This window comes from Littorina saxatilis, linkage group LG16 (genome assembly GCF_037325665.1).
Source record: "Littorina saxatilis isolate snail1 linkage group LG16, US_GU_Lsax_2.0, whole genome shotgun sequence".
Classification (NCBI taxonomy): domain Eukaryota; kingdom Metazoa; phylum Mollusca; class Gastropoda; order Littorinimorpha; family Littorinidae; genus Littorina; species Littorina saxatilis.
In genome coordinates this window covers 18,698,542-18,712,442 of record NC_090260.1, presented here as the reverse complement: position 1 = coordinate 18,712,442, position 13,901 = coordinate 18,698,542, and the positions used below count along the sequence as shown (strand labels likewise).

Sequence of the window (13,901 nt, the reverse complement as noted above, 5' to 3'; positions counted from 1 at the left end):
AGATTCTCAAACAGAATGAGGCAGAGCGTTGTTAAAGGCACAGTAAGCCTCCCGTAAACCATCACAGAGCTCCCCGAGCGTCTAAATACAGTACAAGCATACTTCCATTTGAACGCTCACCGAACGGGAACATCCTGGCTGCTTTTTGTCGAGCGTGAGACATTTTCCAAGAATTTATTTTCGTGGACTTGGCCCTGAAGAACAATGGCGCCTCGTTTTTGCGCTAGACCTAACTTTTAAAATCTAAATAATAAATTGACAGCTTGTTACACAAACATTCTTTAATCATAAAATAATTCGTTTTTCATCAAGACAAGATCAGAACAATTCGAAGTTGTGAAAGTAAAAAAAGAAAAGCCCGGAAGCAGGGTCACGCAAGGGTCGTAGCAGACGACGGCCCGGTTTATCAGTGCAAATCGCCGTTCCTCTCAACAGTCAAAAGCCATCGCTAGAGTTCTTGTGAACCACAGCCGTTGTTTCGTGCATAAAAAAAAGTGCTATTGTAGATAAGCTCACGTCGAGTCGCATTCAAATGACTAACTATGACGACTGCATTGTGAAAAGGGGGAAAACTGGATCACACGGGTTCACGATGGCTCAGGGGTAAGATAAACCACGCAAAAATAAATTCTTTGAAAATTGTTCGCTCTTTACGGAGGGCACCAAGGATGTTCTCAATTGGTGAGTGTTTAAATGAAAGGGTGTTTGTACTGTGTGTAAAAGCCTGACCGTATCTGTGATGGTTTACGGGAGGCTTACTCTGCCTTTAAGATATCAAATAACCAAAGGGAAGTAATCGCTCTTAATGCATACGACATGTGTAATAGAGTATGTCGTATGCATTAAGAGCGATTACTTCCCTTTGGTTATTTGAGACTAGATTAGTTTAAAAAATAAAGCGTTTAAACTTGTCACAGAACTCACCAACCAGAGCAGCAAACAGGAAAATAACAGCAATTTTCATCTTGGTGGGGTACTTTTCACACGAAAAAAAGGATCACAGATGGCCCGGAACAGACAAAATTCGTTCCCTCGAAGATTCACTCTTAGGCTTAGTACCCTTATCTGATCAGATCATATCCTGTTTGTATGTTTTCAATGTCTCCTTTTATCTCTGAGAGGTTTCCGGTCGGAGGTCGCGATGTCGTATTTCACTGCAAAAAAAAACAAGTCGCGTAAGGCGAAAATACAATATTTAGTCAAGTAGCTGCCATTTTTCAGCAAGACCGTATACTCGTAGCATCGTCAGTCCACCGCTCATGGCAAAGGCAGGGAAATTGACAAGAAGAGCGGGGTAGTAGTTGCGCCGCTAAAAAGGATAGCACGCTTTTCTGTACCTCTCTTTGTTTTAACTTTCTGAGCGTGTTTTTAATCCAAACATATCATATCTATATGTTTTTGGAATCAGGAACCGACAAGAAATAAGATGAAAGTGTTTTTAAATTGATTTGGACAATTTAATTTTAATAATAATTTTTATATATTTAATTTTCAGAGCTTGTTTTTAATCCGAATATAACATATTTATATGTTTTTGGAATCAGCAAATGATGGAGAATAAGATAAACGTAAATTTGGATCGTTTTATAAATTTTTATTTTTTTTTACAATTTTCAGATTTTTAATGACCAAAGTCATTAATTAATTTTGAAGCCACCAAGCTGAAATGCAATACCGAACCCCGGGCTTCGTCGAAGATTACTTGACCAAAATTTCAACCAATTTGGTTGAAAAATGAGGGCGTGACAGTGCCGCCTCAACTTTCACGAAAAGCCGGATATGACGTCATCAAAGACATTTATCAAAAAAATGAAAAAAACGTTCGGGGATTTCATACCCAGGAACTCTCATGTCAAATTTCATCGGTCCAGTAGTTTAGTCTGAATCGCTCTACACACACACACACACACACACACACACACACACACACACACACACACACGCACGCACATACACCACGACCCTCGTTTCGATTCCCCCTCGATGTTAAAATATTTAGTCAAAACTTGACTAAATATAAAAACTACGATATTTCGGTTAAGGGTGGAGTCTACAGATGAGAGAGAAAAACAAGTCGCGTAAGGCGAAAATACAATATTTAGTCAAGTAGCTGTCGAACTCACAGAATGAAACTGAACGCAGCAAGACCGTATACTCGTAGCATCGTCACTCCACCGCCCGTGGCAAAGGCAGTGCCCGTGGAATTGACAAGAAGAGCGGGGTATTCGTTGCGCTAAGAAGGATAGCACGCTTTTCTGTACCTCTCTTCGTTTTAACTTTCTGAGCGTGTTTTTAATCCAAACATATCATATCTATATATTTTTGGAATCAGGAACCGACAAGGAATACGATGAAAGTGTTTTTAAATTGATTTCGAAAAAAAAAATTTGATAATAATTTTTATATATTTAATTTTCAGAGCTTGTTTTTAATCCAAATATAACATATTGATATGTTTTTGGAATCAGCAAATGATGGAGAATAAGATAAACGTAAATTTGGATCGTTTTATAAATTTTTAATTTTTTTTACAATTTTCAGATTTTTAATGACCAAAGTCATTAATTAATTTTTAAGCCACCAAGCTGAAATGCAATACCGAACCCCGGGCTTCGTCGAAGAGTACTTGACCAAAATTTCAACCAATTTGGTTGAAAAATGAGGGCGTGACAGTGCCGCCTCAACTTTCACGAAAAGCCGGATATGACGTCATCAAAGACATTTATCAAAAAAATGAAAAAAACGTTCGGGGATTTCATACCCAGGAACTCTCATGTCAAATTTCATAAAGATCGGTCCAGTAGTTTAGTCTGAATCGCTCTACACACACACACACACAGACACACACACACACGCACACACGCACATACACCACGACCCTCGTTTCGATTCCCCCTCGATGTTAAAATATTTAGTCAAAACTTGACTAAATATAAAAAAGGTGTGTGGAATGATGTGATAGAAGGATAGGTGGTAGACCTGGGCTTGAGAGGGGGGGAGGGGGGGGGGGCATTTGGGAGCGGTTCCTAGACTGAGGATCAACGTGAAACCTTTTGGTAACAACCCCCCCCCCCCCCCCTCCTCCGCAAGCCAAACTGACGAGACCTTTCAGTTACCCAAAGTGATCACCCGGGGCCGGATGAACTGTCTGAGATAGGGGAACGCTATACCGGCATACATGACCAACTTAGCTATACGACAATCAATTAATGTTTATATACAACCAACAACAGCGAAAAATGTCACGCGCCTGTTTTCTAAAAAACCCGCTGTGGATTTTTTTTACCCCACATATTCGACAAAAGATACAAACCTCACAGACAAAAAGTTATGTAGGCCTACAGACCTTATCCTTTAAAGGCAAATGTTTTCATTATCTTTAGGCGTCAAAACAGATCTGCTAGCTATCTCTGATCGCCAAAGGCTATTGAAGGGCTGGGTCTAAGTCAGTTGTGTGTGTGAGAGTTTAAATGTGGGTCATTTATATGCCTGTGCCGTGTAAATATGTGTATGTGAATGTGTGTGTGTTTTCTGTCAATCGTGAGACGCTATGATATGCCACTAACTTGCACCTTTGTTTTTTGTTCCACAACGTTCAGCAGTTACTTGGTAAAAATATTACTAAAATGCAAAGAGATCAACCATAAACATGACTAAGGCAAGGGAAGTTACTGGTGCGATCGTACAACGGTTAAAGCCTGCCGTGTATTACGATTACCTCCCTTGGTATGTGTGTTCTGCGGGCCTTCTTGCGAACCGACAGCCTGTAGTATTGTGTATATTTTACCCTTACCTCTCTCTCTCCCGCTGTCTCTCTCTCTCCCTCTCTCTCTTTCACACACGGACACACACAACCACGGACACACGCACGAACACACATACACACACGTAAGCACACTAAAACACACCTTATCGACGTCGTTATGGAAATTCGGTGTAACTCACTTAAAGGCAGTTTTTCAGCAGAAGGCCAAAGCTGATTATTTTTATCATGAAGTAGTGTTTATATTTGTACCTGATATGGATAGACAGATAAAAGAATGCTAAATCATGTATTGTCCATTGTATTTTAGGGAATATTTCTCATGGAGTATGATTTATTTTGCCTGAAGCACAAAAACATCAAAATCACCAAGAATCGAGTTGCGCCAAAATTCCATGAAAACGACGTTATGCACTATCTATCTGCAGTCTGGCATATTTTACCCTTGCCTCTTTCTCTCTTTCACACACGGACATACGCACGAACACACACACCTTTATGCACTAACTATCTGCGGTCTGGCCTTACCAATGTTTTTTTGCTTGCTAAACTTGCGGAGTGATAACAAAATAAAACACGTTAAGTGAGACTTCTTCTGCGTTCGATAAAGAAGAAGATGTCAAAGAAAAAAAATAAGTGAGACATAATCATCATGCAGCGCAATAAAAAAAAATCAACAAAGGCCGGTTACTCTGATGATAATGGAACTTTATTTGACAAAGATATATATGCAACCCATGCATGCGATTTCGTAACCTAGCCATCGTTGTCTGCGTGCATTACACGCCCATGAGGAAGGTCTTTGACCGAAAATGTGGGTAGCCAACTTATCTTGTTTGTTTTATGCAACACAATAAAAAGTCCAAAACCAAGCCAGAATGTCGCATCTTTTTAAAACCCAAATTTTCGGCCCGCAGGCCTTCTTCAAAGGTACACAGACCAAGCGTCTATAGTTACAACACACACACACATTATGTGTTGTAAACTGTAGACGCTTGGTCTGTGTACCTTTGAAGAAGGCCTGCGGGCCTGAAAATTTTGATTTTAAAAAGATGCGACATTCTGGCTTGGTTTTGGACTTTTTATTGTGTTGTATAAATAAGCTTTCTTAAGCTTTAAAAAGTTTTCCAGCTTTCATTCTGTGGAGTGGTGCAGAGGAAAAAGAGTTTCTTGAATTCTGTATATTATATATATAGGTTTAAAGGCCCAATCCGCCTCGAGCAAAAAAATTCATCTCACCGTCTTAGATCTGGTCAGCCTTTAACATGGGATTAGACCAATTTGGGCGGGGACGTAGCTCAGTTGGTAGCGCGCTGGCTTTGTAGCCAGTTGGTCGCTATCAGCGTGGGTTCGATCCCCACGTTCGGCGAGAGATTTATTTCTCGGAGTCAACTTTGTGCAGACTCTTTGGTGTCCGAACACCCCCGTGTGCACACATGCGCACGAAAAAGATCCCACGTTCACAGCGAAAGTCTCAGGGCTTGGAAAACACGAAGACACGCATGCGTCATCTCTCGTCTCTGATTATCATGATCGTATTTCGATACTTTGACGAGACAAACCCAATGCTGGTGTGTCGAAGAAGACAGCCACAGCGGGCTTGTTCGAATCAAAGTATCACACCATATCTTCAGCGTATTACCAATACCTGTCCCAATATAGACCAGTTGGTCTGAGAGGACGTTAAACCCTAATAGTCAGTCAGTCAGACCAATTTGGGTTCTCTCAGACTTTGTTGCTGTTCATGATTGAGATTATTTACACCAAACTGTCAGTTTTTTACTTGTCCTGGTCATGTTCATAACTCCACAAGCATGCATAACAAAAACTGAGAGACGACACTTAAAAACACAGGCATGGGAATTGAAAATTGTAAAATAGGCGGAAAATTTATAACTGAAGACGCGAAGCGTCAAGTCGACGGCGTGAAGCGCCTAGCCTTACTAGGGGGGTCCGGGGGCATGCCCCCCCGGAAATTTTTTTCTCCAAAGAACCCAGATGGTGCAATCTGGTGTCATCTGAGCTCCAAGTTTGCCATTAAATTCTGTTTTTAGAATCAGAGTTTTTAGTACAAAAATGTACCAATTTTTGCTTACATGTATTATATATGGTTTAAATTTGTAAAAAAAATTATCTGTTGAGACAAACAGGAAAATGTAACTTGTAACACAATCTGTGCAATCTGGTTTACTTTCAAACATAAAAGTTCAATAACTGAGGCGGGCGGTAGCAGTGCGGGAACAAAGTATGGAAAGTTTTCGCGGGCTTTTGCGCAAAGGCCAAAGTAACCCGTGCTTTTTTTGTGTGCCTCCCCCCTTTATTTTTTCGGCGGACACTTTTGCATTTTCGGCGGAACAAAAAAAAAAATCGGCGGAAATCCGCCATTCGGCGGACAATTCCCATGCCTGAAAACAGTTTTGATGAAAAGGTCTCATCATGTACTTACTGATCATGTCACCATGCGATATTTTGTGACGCTCCGTTGTTTAGTTCTGATGAAGCGAAGTGTGCGCGACGCTCCAAATTTCAGTTTCTAGTTTGGCGACTATGCATCACTTTTGTCACCCCTCTGTAGCATCACATTCTGTGCATGCAAAGTTATTTATTACCTGTATCATTATGTGTTAACATATGTTTTTTTCAAATCACCAGACCATGTGAACCTAGCATTATCTTCTCACCTGTATGTGTTAACATGTGCCGTTTCAAATCTCTAACCCTTATAAACCCAGCATCACATTCTGCACATGAATGTCTTTTCTCACCTGTGTGTATTAACATGTGTCGAGTCAAAGAACCAGACCGTGTGAACTTAGCTTTACATTCTGTACATGCATAGTGTTTCACTCCTTTATGCGTTAACATGTGTCGCTTTAAATATTCAGACTGTACAAACCTGGCATCACACTCTTTACATAAATGCTTTTTTACTCCTTTATGTAATGCCATGTGTCGCATCAAATTACTAGACAATGTGAACCTGACATCACACTCTGTACATGCATAGTTTTTCTCTGCTTTATGCGTTGACATGTGTCGCATCAAAGAACCAGACTGTGTGAACCTGGCATCACACTCTGTGCATGCATATTTCTTCTCTCCTGTATGTGTCAACATGTGTCGCTTCAAATCACCAGACCGTTTGAAGTTTGAGCCGCATCCTGTACAAACATGTTTCTTATCTCCTGTATGTGTTAACATGTGTCGTGTCAAATCTCTCGCCCTTATAAACCTAGCATCACATTCTGCGCATGCATATTTCTTCTCTCCTGTATGTGTTAACATGTGTCGTGTCAAATCTCTCGACCTTATAAACCTAGCATCACATTCTGCGCATGAATGTTTTTTCGCATCGGTATGTGTTGACATGTGTCGAGTCAAAGAACCAGACCGTGTGAACCTAGATTCACATTCTGTACATGCATAGTGTTTCACTCCTGTATACTTCAAATCACTAGACCGTTTGAGTTGTTTCTTTCCTGGCCCATGTCCCCCGACCATATGTGTTTGTTTTTCTGTGTGTCTGAAGTCACAGACACCATCAGACAAATGTTCCCCTATCAGCTGCATGCCATTGTCAGTGTTGACTGCAGTCCACGTTTCTGGTGTCTCTATCTCTTGTTTGAGCCAAGTATCACTGTGAGTGTTGACTGCAGTCTGTGTTTCTGGTGTCTGTATCTCTTGTTTCAGCCAGGTATCACTGTGAGTGTTGACTGCAGTCTGTGTTCCTGGTGTCTGTATTTCTTGTTTCAGCAAGGTATCACTGTGCCTGCTGACTGCAGCATGTCCTTTCAATGTCAGGACTGTAGGCATGGTAGCTGTGTTCTCTGTGGCAACATCCTCTCTGACTGGCACTGAAAAGAAAGCATTAGACACATTCATAAAGGTAATGCTGATATTCCCAGTCGAGTCATGTTATCAAATCTATATTCTTTGTTTTTATTGTGTTTGGTTCTATAAATCAATTATCATATTACATGTACATGTATTTCAGATATATATATCCCTTCAGTCTTTTAAAGATGGTGTCTATCGTTTATTTGAGCATTGAACATTTTTTTGTCATGAGTAGACACAAATTGTTTTTGCTGTAAATGACTATACAACCATTAAATACTCTCGATATCGTTACATCTTCGTTCTGTTTCAGATCTGTACGCTTTTATGTGAGTTCTGTTTTATTGTCAGACTTTTTATGTGTAACTATGTGTCTATTACTTATCTTACGTGTTTTTTTCATCTTTTTAAAAAACAGTTTTTCTAGATTATCTTATATATGTTCTATAAGTGGTCGTTGTCTATGAATTGTTTTTAATGCTTGTATGTTATTTCTTACGAGAAAACTTTTTATATGTAAAATGTTAAATTTTAATGTCTAATGTAAAGCGCCATGACACTGCCATTTGGCTGTTAACAGCCCTATAAAAGAATGTTTTATTATTATTCTTATTATATTTTGTATTAAATTTAAAAGTATGTGTCGCCAAAAGCTTGAGTACATGTACCAATTTGCATTCCAAATTTCCCTCAGTTTTGACCTGATATGTCAGATGAATTATCTGCCCAAAACAGATAAACTTTTGCATTTCTTTGCACCCTCTAAAATTATTATTCATCAGACCAACATATTAGACTGAAGAGAGCTACCTCTGTTCTCTTTACTCACAAACATGTATCACGAGACATTCATAACTTTTATAAAATTTATACTGTCAAAAGTTGGAGTGACTTTTTCGTCCAAATGCCTGATTGAGCCATGTGTGACTTTTAGGACATTTTTTTCCTTTTCCGGTTTCCCAATCGTTGTACATGTAATATTTTACAAGAAATTTTGGACATTTAGGCGAAGCATGTTCAAATACAAAAAAAATCCCAAACTTCACGTTCCCATGCGCATATTACACAAAATCATGTGCGATCCAAAGTAAAATGGCCTCCATGAAACTCTGTATATATTCAAAGCAAGAATCCATTTACATTATACCTGTGACACAAAACTCAAAAAATTTACTACAGTTGACTCCCCCCCCCCCCCCCCCCCCCCCTGTTTAGGACCTCACAAAATTTTAGAAAATTGGGTCTTTCGAAGGAGGAAGTCTTAAAATGGGGGTAATTTTATAGAGGTTATGAACAAAAAACAAGTCAATAATAAAAAAAATAAGATTATGTTTTTCTTCTTCTTGTCGTTCGCTGTTAGATCGTCAGTCCGGACTGCAGGGCGAAACGTGCTGTTTATGTCTGAGAAAACAAGGTCTTAAAAACGATTAGTCTTAAACTGAGGGGTCTCAAAAGGGTGGTTCCACTGCATCTTTTGCCGTTGAGTAATTATATCAGTGAACAAAATGCGGTGCGGTCAATTTTTCTCTGTGAGATTGGAGGGTTGATTAAATGTAGTAATATTGCTTCACGCGACTTGTTAGTTAATTGTTTCTTTTTTCATGTCTGATGAAATTAATTTGTTAGACTTACAGTACGGTTGCGGCCCAGTCATGCGCCAACACTGCGCCAGGGTCTCTTCAGCGACATCAATCTCTATTTTGACGTCAGACAGAATGGCTGTGTCTCCTTCCTCCATGATGCAATGACAAGCCTGACTGCTCACTGCTCAAGATGTTGCTGCAGGGAGATTCATCCCTGGCTTAAAGAAAATCAGAAAAAAAGGCATTCAGCAATGATTTAGACACAGCTGCAGCAATTAGTTTCAAAGTGGTGTGTTAAAAGCTGACAAGTGACATAGTCCTATTTAATTAGTTTAATTACTTCCAGGGCTTTTTCCATCGTTGCGGGGATGTATACATTAAGCTTCCTGCAAAGTTTTAGGTTTGAAGTCCTTACCAATTACGAGAAATAATTAATTCTTTATTGCATTGTTTAGCAACATTTCGCCAGGACTTGGGCTATTTTTAGACCGTTGACGTCACGTCGTGACATTTCGTAAACCAAAGATGGCGTTTGAGACTGTTCTGTTTACATTCGACACTATCAACACCACTTTGCAATACTGAAATAATTTTTTCTGTGTTCGAAAGCTACAGCCAATCGTTATTATATATCCCCTTAGGTACAGTTTTATAACATTATTGGCACATGTAAACAATATGAATTAATTAACGAACGCTACGAATATGGCAGCCTTTAAATACTACGCTTATTAATTACATGAATTTTAATCAGAAAAGGGTGGTCGTGTCACATTTAAATTTTTATCCAGTACTGGCACAGGGATGGCCAAATCTAAAAAATGTAACTCGCCAGCTGGGCGAGTAACCTCAAGAAAGTCACTAGCCCGTCAGAAATTTCACTACAGAGCTACATATTCCACGCACTAAAAATAAGACACAATGCGGATAGTATGAATGACCGACAGGTTTTATTTTACACGCAAAATAGCGGTGATACGATGGACAACTAATTGGCGGACAGCAAGGTATAGTATTTCCCAGCTGGCATCTTGTCTAGCTCTCAAGTTTCTGTTTTGTTTTCTTTCGGGGGTGGGGGTAATACTCTTCGCGCAAGTTCCACTCATACTATGAGCAATTTCAGTTTTGTGCGACTTGATTTTTTCCAACTTTATTGGTTATGTTGTTCCAGTCACAAATGCATTCTTTCTGTCTTTCTGTGTTCTTGAAAATCTTTTACAGAGTACAATTCTCCATCGTCTCCCCATTGAAATCAGACCGCTCGCCAGTGTTCTTTGAATGGTCGATTTTTTTGGGTTCTCATACTGTTGGATTTTTTCCCTTCCTCCCGGCATGAGCCTTTATTTAGTTATTCTTTTGTGCAGGTTCACCTAGATGACAGACGTATGTGGCGTTGAAATCAGTAGTGAAAGTCCAAACAGCAAAGCCGCAATACGAATAAAATGCCGGAAGAGCATCCGAAATAGGGGGTCCGGAAATAGGTACCACGTTCTCGTGTCATTTCAACAAGGCCGTGTTTTTGGAGACGACAGAAGTTCCTTCATTGTAACGAGTTTGAATGACTTTGAAACTGGATAGTACAATCCAAAGTTGTTTTGCATTTGACCAACATTTTTACTGGCCAGCTGGGCGAGTTGCTAGATGGTTTCTATTAGCTCAGGACATTTTTTTACTTGCCCCTCACGACCGGGCGGACGATTTGGCCATCCCCGCTGGTGGGTACTCATTCGTCTAGTAGACAGATAACTGTTGGATTCAGGAAGTCAAAAGGTTCTCTTATACCAAACCGCCTCCTGTGTCTGCATCAGATTGCTTGCGCTGGAATCTGCTTAGGCCAAAAAAAAAAAAATAGGTGTGGTTACGGTAACATAGCCCAAAAAAATAGGGTAGGAAGGTAGGCAATCACTTCTTTTTTTTAACTTTTTTTTCTAATGTGTACAAATTAAACCTACTTGACAGGGAAATAAGTGTGCGACACGGGCGATTTTGCTTTCATTGCGTTTTCTGCACTCGTTTTTTTGTTTTTTGTTTTTTTGTTGACAAATGTAATAAAAAGTTATAGGGTCGGCCCCTAAAAATAGGGTAGGTCGGGTTACCGTAACCACACCTATTTTTTTTTTAGGCCTTACATAGACCCACATTATGTCACCACCGAGTGGTAGACACAGATGACATTTGGTAGCACTGACTGCCAGCTTCACAGTAATGTGTACCCCTAGCGCGGCCCAGCTTGGGCGGGAATGTTCTGAGCAAAACACTATGTGTTACTCCATACCCCCCGCCCTCCATGGAACTTCTTGACCCCAAATTATTGGTGGGGAGTTTGCCCAGTTGGTAGAGGCGCTGGCTTTAAAACCAGTTGTTACTGTCAGCGTGGGTTCAACCCCCGAGTTCGGCGCGGGATGTGTGTCCCAGAGTCAACTTTGTGCAGACTCTCCTCGGTGTCCGAACACCCCCTGTGTGCACGCATGAGCATGATAAAGATACTAGGGTCACAACGAAAGCCTGAGGCCTTGGAAACACGAATACATGCATGCAAAAATGTGAAGCCCCGGTGTCCGTTCGGCCAACAGCCCATAAAGTAACCATTTCAGCACTGACCCAACCCGGTCCCTATAGCCTATTTCAGGTCTCCTCTAGCAGCCAGCAGTCTACCCCCCTTCATTTTTATTTTGTATACGAACCTGGGTTTTCCCATGTAACATGCCCCTAATGGCTTGGTCGTGAGGGTGTAAAACTTATATTTTCTCAAGTCAAATCTATAATCGAGCAAGCCCTCACTCATTCATTGCTGTACATCATGACACAGCATAAAAAAGGCAAACAAAAATTGTTCACTATGTCAATGAAGTTTTAACTATAATTTCTATTGTCTTTCTTCTTTTTTGTGTGTGTACTTGTCTTTTCGTGCCTGAAAAAGACCCATAGGTCGAAACGTCGCCGTTATTTGTTCCGTGTTTGTCATTTTAACGTGAGTTCAGTGCTTTAATTTGGTCTTTTTTTGGTATAATTCGAAGGTTACAATTCCTCCTGTGATGGCCGTCATCAATTTAACCACAATCCAAACTTGATCTGCAGCGCTTTGTGCGAGTTTAAATATGTACCTCTAGGGCGGAAAAGTAGGATGAAAATCAAATCAAAGACGTTGTGCAGTGTGAGAACTTTTATCAGAAATCACTGTGTCAAAATATAACCCATACACAGTTGTTTCAAATGTGAATTACTAAGCAATAAGTTTATGGTGTGTGCTGACATAATTACAACTAACAAACGGACCTGTATAGCTGTTGGGGTGACTAGAGCCAGAAGCAGTATTTTGGTTAGTTATAATTTTGGCAAAGGCTGCATGCACTCTGAGGCGAATGGCAAATTCGCTATGCGAACGGAAGGTAAGGTCGGAGCGTATACAGGGGGCAGAATCTTCTATACACTGGGAGTGCGCGTAGCCAGTGCGCCTGCAAAATTGGTGACTTACATTGCAGTAGCTTAGGAGCTATGAATTCACAACTCTAAAGTTCAACGTGACATTACCGGTTTGAATTCACAAAGCTAAAGTTCAAGATTACCAATGCAACTTGTACGAATTCAGGTCTGGCGCAATAACAGTTCACTCCACGATAAACTCCACTCCCTCTGTCCCCCCCCCCTCCCCCCTCCGCATTAGATTCCCCTCCCCTTGCTTTAGATTCCCTTCCCCTCTCTCATTAGACCCATTAGCCCTCTCCATCCCTAGTGACCCATAAGTAATTACTACTTGATATAGGTAGAATCTAACACTCTTGCTCCATATTGTTCGTCCTGTTTGTATTGTTTCGTCGGGGCCCAGTTGCTGCGCTAGGTAGCACTGCCACTGGGTAGCCCCTCAGCCCAGGGCCTGAAATCGGGCGCCACGCCAAATAGCGAAAAGCAATAGCTTGCCTACCAACCCACCGCTGTTTTGATTTTCGTAGGTACACTATCCACTTTATCTTTCACTCTAGGGAAATTATGCGCACCAACCAAAATGAGGATCGTTGCCCTGTAAAGGGATGTCCTCATAAGCGTGAAGAAGAAGAAGAGTACTGAATGATACAGGCTAAACACACACAGGCAAGCTTTTTCATCTTCCCTTGTGCACAGCGAAGAACTAATGCAGCAGGCCTATGTTTGAAGTCATGTTTGTAAGATTACCTTGAGAACGTAGTGAGGTCGCAGCTAATCTGTTACAGTTAATCCTTCGTCTTCCGCTTGCTCTCGGTCAGCTCTGAACACAGTACTGTGTACTACCTTTGTCCTTGCTCGAAACGAAGTATGGCAGTCGGGAAGAGTGATTTCCCCTGAATGACTTGTTGCCTGAAACTCCCAAATAAACCACAGACCGATTGGTTAGAACTGCTTTACGTCCTCCAATGCATGAAGGGCCTGCTACTGTACTTAGGACATGAGTTTTCAAACTGTTGTGATGGGGTGGAAGGAGGAAGAAATTAAATGGTAGTAATAGGGGAAGGGCCCCTAATATGGACCACTTTTTGTTTCATGTTTTCTTGCGAAGAAGTTTCATTTTGTGTTTGGTAGTCCTTCTCTCTTAGGTTAACCGTTAGGCCTAATTAGAGTGAAATAGCTTTGATAGACATTCAGCAAAAATTAAATACAGGAAAAAAAATCACAAATGGTCCATATTAGGAGCCTGGGCGCCCAATATGGACCAGTGAAGCGGCCTTCATGAATCACTGTAAAAA

At 40.7% G+C, this 13,901-nt stretch overlaps 1 long non-coding RNA gene across 1 annotated transcript; it reads right to left on the bottom strand.

Moving 5' to 3' along the window:
* Positions 1 to 6,221: 6,221 nt before the first annotated feature.
* Positions 6,222 to 13,494, bottom strand: LOC138951537 (uncharacterized). The gene is made up of 3 exons (XR_011451155.1): positions 13,354 to 13,494; positions 9,233 to 9,397; positions 6,222 to 7,617 (listed from the first exon to the last, which is right to left on the bottom strand). It is a non-coding gene; the product is annotated as an uncharacterized lncRNA (long non-coding RNA).
* Positions 13,495 to 13,901: the final 407 nt, after the last annotated feature.